The sequence below is a fragment of the Dromaius novaehollandiae genome, chromosome 2 (genome assembly GCF_036370855.1).
Source record: "Dromaius novaehollandiae isolate bDroNov1 chromosome 2, bDroNov1.hap1, whole genome shotgun sequence".
In the NCBI taxonomy this organism is placed as follows: domain Eukaryota; kingdom Metazoa; phylum Chordata; class Aves; order Casuariiformes; family Dromaiidae; genus Dromaius; species Dromaius novaehollandiae.
The window spans coordinates 165,733,856-165,741,343 of record NC_088099.1 but is presented as its reverse complement, the minus strand read 5'-3'; the positions used below and the strand labels follow the sequence as shown (position 1 = coordinate 165,741,343).

The 7,488-nt window shown below is 47.1% G+C and overlaps 1 long non-coding RNA gene across 1 annotated transcript; it reads right to left on the bottom strand.

Annotated features, from left to right (window-relative positions):
- Window positions 1-5,318: 5,318 nt before the first annotated feature.
- LOC112991314 (uncharacterized) lies at window positions 5,319-7,272 on the bottom strand. Its single transcript, XR_003261265.2, has 3 exons — window positions 7,049-7,272; window positions 6,460-6,595; window positions 5,319-5,788 (listed from the first exon to the last, which is right to left on the bottom strand). It is a non-coding gene; the product is annotated as an uncharacterized LOC112991314 (long non-coding RNA).
- Window positions 7,273-7,488: the final 216 nt, after the last annotated feature.

Below are 7,488 nucleotides of genomic sequence, written 5' to 3'. Positions count from 1 at the left end.
CCTCCTAGTATTTCAGTATTTCTCCTTCCGGGCCTGGGCTAAACAAGGAAGTGCAGAGGCGTGGGAACTGAGGGGAGACACAAACACACGAGAGCACGGTTTGAACTGCTCCAAATCTCTACGTGCGATTCGTTGCCTTCATCAGGGCGATTCTCATGTCAGCTTAACTCCTCTGCCTGGATTTACACTTTCAGGTGGAAATGCTTTTCTCAGCCTTCCTTGTGGGCCAAATCCTGCTCTCTTTTAGACACCAAAGCAACCTCACTGACAGACACAGTGTTCCAGGAGTTGTACTGGTGTGAGACAAGAAAATTCGGATTAGGACTTGGATGTCTTTTAGAGACATCACAGCCCACAGCCTGTAGACTACAGACTATTTGGACACTGAGCCCAGACCTCCAGAAAGCCTCCCTTCTTTTGCTGCCTATCCTGAGCCACATTAAAAGGGCTTGACTCCTCAACGCACTCAGCATCTCGGCACCCTGAGAACACAGTGCATTTCAGGTGACTGGGGCTAAACTGCCAGTGTGGGAGTACCATAAACCACGGGCACTCCAAGCAAGGTTGACCCATTCCTCAAGGATCCAAATTCAATCATTGCTATTTGCCTGCAGCACTTATTGACCAAACCAGGTGTGTCAACATGAGTAGGTATGGCATGCAGGGATGAATAATCCTCTTATCCCATATATATTTCAGGACAAAGTTCAGCCATCACCACAGACTAACGCAAAACCCAATGTATGTTTAAACCAAACATGCAGTATCTCAAAGCAACAAAGAATGTGGAAATGGAGTTGTTCCCACCCCAAATGGTTTGCAATTTAAGGCACTGCTCTTTCCCATAGGTCTCCACTAGATTGGAATGGATATCTTTTTAGGATTATGTGGATCTGTTCACTAGTTCAAAGGTCAGTTTAAGCTACATGAGGGTTACAAGCAGAAAGGAGAGGATATTTTCTAGTAGTAAGATCATGGAGCTACTGAGCCCATCCTTCTGGAACATCCGTCATTCTTTAATTATTGCTGTATTAATAGCTGATGTGATTTAAAGCATTCAAGATTTCTTAGGCTTTGTGAAAAAAGCAAGTCTTTTGCATTTTTTAAGGACCTCCAAAAAGGAGACAGCTGTACTAACCTCCTAGCCCAGCAGGCCCTGTCTCTCAAGACTAAGAAGCTAAACCAAATGACTACACTTAACCGGCTAAATGACTTCCAGGCAGGAGCTGGCCCAGACCGTGGACAAAGGAGTTCAGGTGCAAGTCAGAGACCTGCTTATTATTTGCAGACATTCTCAGATGATGGTGGCACTAGCCAGGATAGGACTCAGTGACGCAAGAGGTCACTTCCAATCCCATCTGAAGGGATCCTACCGGAGGTTTCTCCCTAAGTATATTACATCTAAATTTGAGCCCATCAGTCAGGACCAGTACTCATAGCAGGTTGAAAACCCATCTTCTCTTCCTGGACAGTATTGCCCACCACAGCCATCATCTAGCCAGGTTCTGTTTTCCTCTCCTCTACAGCAAGCACCATCATTTGCCTACTCTGTACATTGGTGTTAGCTGCGTCGCTCTAACTGCATCCCCAGGGGCACACTCACAGCTTCACCATTTCCTTATCTCAGAGGCAGAAGCGAAGTCCTGAGTCATGGGTTCCTGTCCTTTTCTAGTAGAAGGAGCAAGAGAGGTAGAGGAGCACCCATGAGGCATCCCATGATGCTGGCCTCTACCAGCACCCTCCAACCTGCCCCTCTCCAAGGCACTTTTCCCTGTTGGAGTCTGGCACATCTATTTCAGATCTCAAGTTCAGAGAGTTTCCACATATTACTGGGAACAAGGAATAGACTCTCACTGGGGAAGCAGGGTCCGAGAGCAGTGTGGTGTCAACAACATGCCCTTGAAGTTCAGAAGAGGAGGACCAAACTGCTTGTTAATTCTGCTTCCCATCTGGTGATTTCTAGGGATAACCTAGCCAGGGAATTCTACAGCTAACTTTAAAAAAGCTTCTAGTAATGCACTGTGAGAATAAAATCCCTAGTCTTGCCGTCACAGGGAAACAATTCTGCTCATTGCACAATAAACCATGTGAACCACTGGACACAGATCCAACACATCAGGAAAAAAACAAGCCAGTCTCTATGCTTTCCTAGCAAAATCACTTCTCTCTTTCATTGGCTGACATTTGAAACCTGACCATAATCTCTTGTGCTGAGATAGACTACATTACATCTCCAAGCCCATCTTCTAGCCCTGTTTTCTATGATTCAAGTATTTCTTCATGTTACCTTGTGCTAGGTGCTTTCCGTCTTTGCAAAGATTCATGTTCACTGCTTCATTTCTACTGCATTCCACTCCTTGCTCTTCTCCCATGCCCTCTTCCCCAGCCAACATGAACCTTTAATCTGTTCTTGATCTCACAGCATCTCAGGCTTGACATCTTTAGACTTAGCCTACTACTTTGCCCATTAGCACTCCTATTAGTTCAAAGATGCCTTGTCTCAGAGGACAGGAAAGATGGCAGGATGGAAGCCCAAGGTGAGGCTGGCTGGCTGGCCATGACTGCTCCTCCAGAAGACAAGCACGTACTCTGCGGCCAGCTGGATATTACCTTGCATAGTCCTGCCACGAAGCAGCTAAGAAACGAACCAACAGGATACTGCTGCACTTTTACACAGACAGAAAAAAGAGGCAGAGATGAAGGTAACTCACAAAATCGGAGTTGCATAACTCAGCGTGGTTAGCCTGTTACTGCATTGTGTGACTGGCCACCTGAATCACAGGAGCGGAATTCATCTTACTTAAGTTTAGACATCAAAAAACGTAGACTTTTATGCCTGGCCATGCAGCTTCAGCTTCCTTTACAGTCCGTGATTCATTTGACCTCTCTTAGATACCACTGTAGAGTGAATCACATTCTGATTCTTCCTATTTCTCTGCATCGACGAGAAAGGGAGCTGATGGTGACTAATTCATCCACACTGAAATGCCTAACTTTTAGATGCCAAAACACAAGCAAAGGAATCCCATTCTGGGTATTGTCATTTGTCCTGAATTGGAGGGCTTAAAACTATCAAAGCAGGAGGACAATGACAACTGAATCTGTGGTGCGGCTTTCGTGCCAACACTCAGAGACCATTTCTCCCCTGCCAGCTTACTCAGCTTAATTCATGGGAATGTCTAGAAATGGGAACCCCATGGAGCACAGCAAAAAAGGAGTCTGGCTCTGGCGTTTGTGTGAGCAAACAGTTCTTTAACTAATACTAACATTGTGCAGCAACCACATATGCCAAGGGGTCTGCGGAGGCTTCTTTGTCACAAAGACCGACGTACAAACCTCCATGTAGAAGGTGGGTCTAGTACCTTTGTAGTGTCTCAGATGAAAGAGCATAATGCAGAACTAAAACTAGTTTGAGGGCATGTGAGGAGTTTACAAGGTATAAGGAATCTGCCCTCAAACATTGTTTTGGCTGGGAATGGTGGGACAGCCAGGAAAGGTGGGGTAATGCAATGCTCCTTAGCTAGGAATCGTACCACAGGCATGGTGCAAATCCTCCTGTGCTCTGGAAAGGACAGGAACATGCTGGCAGGAGGACTGACAGGGAGAAGGTGATTCCTTTTTCCCTACAGAAAGGATGCAATTATCCTAGGAGGAAACTACAGGTCCAGGCTGCAGAAAGGATCTCTGAGCCATGTCTCATCAGTCCCTGGAGGTTGGATCCCAGTGGGATGAGCTTTCTCCCTTCACTAGGAGATGGATCTAACATGATGGGACTGGAAACCAGGGCTTTAGTATCCCAGGTCCCCACTCCCAAAAGTACTGCTTGCTTTGAGACTGAGCAGAGTGAGGAGGGAAGGAAAAGGTTTGTGCTGTGCCCACGGGCTGCACTCGGACCCCGCGGGGCTATGGCAGGGCAAGGAGGAGAGCACTGGGGAAGGAAGTCTTATGGCAAGGTCGGACAGCAGCTGTCTCCAGGAATGAATCCAGGAGCAGCATCCTCCTGGGATGGGCCAGGAGGATCCTGTGTTGACTGACTGCCCTTCCTGAGTTCGGGAGGAAATTAATCTCCCACCGTGGGCTTCAGTTTATTTTTACGCTGCAAGTTAGCCCGAAGGGAAAAAAAAAATCATAAAAAAATTCTATTCCCTAAAAGGAATCACAAATTTCACAGCGAACTAAGGAGATTACTCAAATCCCTGTGACCGTCAGCAGTTTCACTTAGGTCAAAGCCTGGCATAACTCAATCTCTGTGAGAAGAGAGGAGAGGAGAGGCTTGGGCTGCCCAGCTCTGCAGGCGGGCCGGCCTCTCCGAGAGGACCTACTGCAGTCTGTGGAGGGAACTATCCCCAACAGCGAGCCAGTCCTTTTTGCAGCCCCACAGCGGAGAGCCAAACAGCCAGACTGGCCTGGACCGCAGAGACTAAAAGGGAACGTTATCTCTTAGAGATACCACAGTGAGACCTTCCAAGCTGGGAAGCAGGAGGGGGACCGATTTCCCAGGCTGACAGACATCAAAGACTGTGTGAAACCTTCCTAAAATGCTCACCCTGGATTTCTCATGCATGGGTGGGCATGTGGGATAACTCACCATAGGGCCAGGGAACTGGAGAAAGAGCAGTTGGGTTCTGATTAGCCTTTTGCTCTGGAGAAGAAAAAGAAGGAAAAAAATATGCCACCCGTAGATTTGATTTTGCACAAAAATCAGCCTGAGGGAGGTAATCTAGAGCCCTTCTCGACTGAAACCACTTCCATCTCTCAGCAAACATTTTTAACGGGCTCACAGAGACATCAGACACATTGCCTTTCAAGCTGTGCATCAAATTTCATCCTGAGGATCAGTAACGTGAAAGAGCTATAACACATTGCCAGAATGCCCATATTAGAGGGGTGTTTTAGAAGGAAACCAAGGACAATCTTTGAGAGTACTTTTAGGAGAAATAGGTGAACTCCAGTGCATACTGGGGAATTTAAAAAAGTCAGTACCAGGAAGGAGCCTCTTGCCTCAAAAAGCTTGACAGAAACCCAGGGGAAAGTCTCCTGCCCCGTTGTGTGAAATATTGCTCTAAATTGCACCATGGAGCCCAATAGGATGGGAAAGTCCATGGTGTCTGCCCTCCACTGAAGAGAGGCCGGAGGCTTTTGCAGCTGTTTCCCTTTTCCTAATAAAGTTGCTGGCGCAGTTTTAGAAGAAACCCAACATTTTCTGCAAATCTTAGCTCTCCTTACAGGGCAGTTTGTTCTCTCTTTGTGGCTTCTCTTCTGCATGATCTCTCCGAGTAGTACCAACCCTGAGGTTCTAAAATATGAGTCAGGGCCTTGGGAATCCTTAGATTTATTTAGAAACTAAAAGACTAATAACAAAACAGCAAGAGAAACCCCAAATGTGGGGACTTTTGAGCTGCCTCTGGTATTCGATCCCCTGGGGTTCAGCGTGGGACAGTCCCGTCACAGAGTTTCTGGGTATTGTCACACCTGCTTTTTCATCTCTTGTTTCTTTTCTCAGGCCACGAGCTCTCTGCGGCAGGCCTATCTTGATGTTCTCTGAACATGCAGGATTCAGCACAAAGTGGTCCTGGGCCAGGATGGAGCCTCCTAAGCACCATAAGAATGAATGCAAATCACTATGATTGGTCATTTTACATATGAAATATATCATCTGAGCAAAAACATTTGAGGAGAAAGTTAGGTAGCACATGGGATAAGAGAAGGCAGGCAGCATCCTTGGCCACCGGAGATGCCAGCATGTTCGAAGTCTTTGGCGCATGCTCCTGACCTGGTGGGAGCTTTCCTGCAGGGAAAAAAAGAGTAATAAAGATGATTGTAGTGTTGTTGGTGTCAAAGTGCAGCCCCCACACACAGAAAAAGACATTCAGGCCCCATTTTTAGTGCTGGACATCGTGGGAGTCCCTGAAGGCCCTCTCTGATCAGGTTTCCTCTGATCAGGTTGCTGTACCAGCAAGCAGTAAGATATTCCTACTCCCAGAATATTTACAGATTAAACACCTCTAAGGCAGGGCACAAGAGGGGAAAGCAGCTCTTGCCTCTACAGGTGGGAAAAACAGATCCAGAGGAGCGGAGTGACCCAAGGTCCCTCTGCACTAGACTCTGGAAAGGTCAGAAATTGAGCTGGCTCTTCCCAGCCCATGGCTGCCTCAGGGACAAGCAAGCTCTGCATGCACTGGGAAGAGCTTTTATTCCCAGGGCCAGGCCAGTGCAGCGGTGTTTGCACAGTACTGCGTCTGACCAATAAAGCTAGTCAGACCCGCTCCAGCCACTCCACAGGCATCTCCATTCTTGGCCCTCTTGTGAGGTTAGACTGCTCTGAGTTGGAGTTTGCAGCCCTGGTCCTCACCCTGCACCTACAAGCAAACAGTGAGACCATTAGCTCCGATTTGCTTGACCAAGTGATCACTAGACATTTCCCAGAACCCAGTAAAACTGGATGAATTTGCAACTTACTTCTGCTGCAATGATCTCTTCTAGCCCTAAATGTCCATGATCCTATGATTAAAGCTTACTTTAATCTTCCTTTAAGGAGCGGGAGCTTGGAGTAATGAGTGACGGAAGCCTGAACGCTCCTGCCTGCTGCAATGACCTGACATTGGAGACAGAAAAGCAAGAGCTACTTAGGACAGCAAAACTGGCAAAATCCCTGATCCAATTGGAGAAGCGGGATCAAAATCACTGTAATGCCCACTTCTCAGATCTAATTATGCCAAGGCTGAATTTAGCCCTGGATTGGCAGAAATAATAACAATTCCTGCAACTTCAGTGCAAGGTAATGTTCCCTGCTATTCCTCTGAGATGACCAAGAGTTGGGCTTGGCACTCAACGCGGTTCAGGTTGGGTAGAGGTAATGTGCGCCCTTGCACGTGATTCTCTGTCCAATCTGAAAATTGTTCCCATGCATTTCCCCACTCTCCACCCCCTGCCGAAAAACCTAACTGGAAATGCACATTTCAAAGTCACATTTCCAAGACTGCTTTGTAATAGGTAAAGCAGGATGAATTTTTTAAGCACAGCTTTGCTAAAAGTTCACTGCTCTTACCTCACCCTTCGGTGTCAGTATCCGGACATCCGTCTGGTCACAAATTCCTTCGGCAATCTTCAGTTCCTCTTGACTTTGCCTTTTTGTGGTGTTTGTTTCTTTGCCCTTCTTAAATAAACCATTGGCAGTTACTATGGTAACACGCCTCATTCTTTCTCTCTCCTCCCTAAAAGGCCATTTCTATTTAGCAGGCTTTTAAAGAGACTCTATACTCCCTTTTGTTATCCTGCCCTGCTCCCTTGCAGTCAGACAAGGGCAGGACTAGCGCATGAACGAGCCTACGTTACTAGTAATGGCCATCCATAAACGCAAGAGCAAGCCATGGGGATCAAACCTGTGACCTTGATCAGGAGATGCTCCGTTTCTTGAAAGGGAAACCCCAGACAACGGCACATCATGTGCACCAACGGGAACCACTGCTAGCAGGGTCCAGTCCCACC